Raw genomic sequence first — 2,605 nt, forward strand, 5'->3', positions numbered from 1 at the left:
ATGTACACTGAGTCAGAAAATTATTTTAATAGTTTCAAACAACTTTTAACAGGATCAGTATAAACTAGCAGTTGATTTCTCCATAATTATCAAAATTATTTATACTTGAGGTCTTGACTAAGTGGGGCTGAAATTAACAACAGGTCTCACACTGTTGGCTCAGAAATCATCCCAGGAAGCTTGTCTTATTGATTATATGTCATACTTAGCTCTTATGAGATGATCCGGTCCTTTTAAAAAAAGTATCTCTTTCTTCATTCTTTGTGAGAGGTGACAATGTGCTAGCAGCCCTCACTCTCAGCGCCTCCTCGGCCTCAGCGTCCACTCTGGCGGCGCTTGAGGAGCCCTTCAGCCCGCCACTGCACCATGGGAGCCCCTCTCTGGGCTGGCTGAGGCTGTAGCTGCCTCCCTCTGCTGCCGGGAGGTGTGGAGGGAGAGGCGCAGGCTGGAACTGGGGCTGCGTGTGCCACTAGTGGGCCAGTGCGAGTTCCGGTGGACGCGGGTGCAGGCACGGGCTCAGCTGGCCCCGCACATGGAGCGGGCCCAGCTCAGGGAGGGGCTTAGCACCCGGGCCAGCAGCTGCAGAGGGTGCATCGGGTACCCCAGCAGTGCCGGCCTGCTGGCCCTGTGCTCCAATTCTTGCTGAGCCTTAGCTGCCTCCCTGCCGGGCGGGGCTTGGGACCTGCAGCCCGCCATGTCTGAGCTCCTGCCCTGCGGTGGGCTCCCGGGCGGCCCCAGCCTCCCTGACGGGCACTGCCCCCTGCCCCCTGGCTCCCTGGCCCATCACAGCCCAAGGGCTGAGGAGTGCAAGCGTGACTCGGGACTGGAGGGCAGCTCCGCCTGCACCCAGAGTGCAGGATCCACTAGGTGAAGCCAGCTGGGCTCTTGAGCCGGATGGGGCTTGGAAAACTTTTATATCTAGCCTGAGGATTGTATGTGCACCAATCAGCACTCTGTATCTAGCTAATCCGGTGGGGACTTGGAGAACTTTTATGTCTAGCTAGAGAATCATAAATACACCAATCAGCACTCTGTGTCTAGTTCAAGGTTTGTAAATACACCAATCAGTACTCTGTGTCTAGCTCAGGGTTTGTAAATACGACAATTGGTACTCTGTATCTAGCTAACTCTGTGTCTAGCTAACCTAGTGGGGACTTGGAGAACTTTTCTGTTTAGCAGCACTCTGTGTCTAGCTCAAGGATTGTAAAGGCACTAATCAGCACTCTGTCAAAACAGACCAATCAGCTTTCTGTAAAATAGACCAATCAGCACTCTGTAAAATGGACCAATCAGCACGATGTGGATGGGGTCAGATAAGGGAATAAAAACAGGATGCGGGAGTCAGCAGTAGCAACCCACTAGGGTCCCCTTCCGCACTGTGGAAGCTTTGCTCTTTTGCTTTTTGCGATAAATCTTGCTGCTGCTCACTCTTTGGGTCCATGTTGGCTTTATGAGCTGTTGAACTTACTGGGAAGGTCTGCAGCTTCATTCCTGAAGCCAGTCAGACCACGAATCCACTGGGAAGAACGAACAATTGCAGAGGCTCTGCCTTTAAGAGCTGTAACACCACGAAGGTCTACAGCTTCACTTCTGACAGCCAGACCATGAACCCACCAGAAGGAAGAAGCTCCAGACACATCTGAAGGAACAAACTCCAGACACACCATCTTTAAGAGCTGTAACACTCACCGCAAGGGTCTGCAGCTTCATTCTTGAAGTCAGTGAGACCTAGAACCCACCAATTCTACACACATTTGGAGGCTTGAAATGAATTTGGCAGTATTTGTTAAACACCTTCCAGATCTTTTCATTTACCACTCTTCAACATTCGGTTCTCACTGCATCCATTTCAACTTTTTCTGCTCTTTTCTAAGTTGCTTTAGTAATGTTAAGTCATTCAAATTTTTATCTTTCTCTTCTTGGAAGTTTTTTACTACTGCTGAGGTCTGGACTATACAATTGTTTTATGGCTCTTTCCCTACTGGCATGAGCTGCTATCAAAAACTCATAAAATTGTTTATAGGTTTGGCTGGCATCAATTTTTTCCCTGCAAAGGAAGCTGTGGGAACCATAGTGTTTAACTCATGTACTCTTCTGTTATCAATGTTCCTCATCACGTTGAATAATTACTGGAACTTAGGAAACACCTCACAATTCACGTCACCGCTGGGTGCAGCCATGTTGGACCAAGAAAAATGAGATGCTTTAAACTGCTTAGCTTGCATTGATTTCCTACTTGTAGACCTTGGAAAAGACAGGTTCTCTGATTTCTTCTTCTACATGAGCAACTGGAAAGGATGAAGTGTGGCTGGGTATAGAATAGTATGTGAAGAGCACTCTTTATTTACTATATGCAGAAAAGGAAAATCCTACCATACATGTGCTCCTCAGTTAATAGGTTTTCTGTAGAATGTAAACTTCTTGAGGCCAAGAACCTTGACTATCCTTTGGAAGAGCTAATCCATGGTGAACGCTAGATAAATATTTTTTGAATAACAACTGAAAAGGTGGTTGAATAAAGAACTCTTCCAGAAATTAAACAAATAATGCCATAAGTTTCATTGTAAAACTCAGGGTCCAACACGCTTTAGTCTAATTCAATCCT

The 2,605-nt window shown here is 47.1% G+C and overlaps 1 pseudogene; it reads right to left on the minus strand.

Annotated features, from left to right (window-relative positions):
• Nucleotides 1-469: 469 nt before the first annotated feature.
• Nucleotides 470-2,180, minus strand: LOC111551331 (annotated as a pseudogene).
• Between the last annotated feature and the right edge of the window lie 425 nt (nt 2,181-2,605).

Source organism: Piliocolobus tephrosceles, chromosome 9 (assembly GCF_002776525.5).
Source record: "Piliocolobus tephrosceles isolate RC106 chromosome 9, ASM277652v3, whole genome shotgun sequence".
In the NCBI taxonomy this organism is placed as follows: domain Eukaryota; kingdom Metazoa; phylum Chordata; class Mammalia; order Primates; family Cercopithecidae; genus Piliocolobus; species Piliocolobus tephrosceles.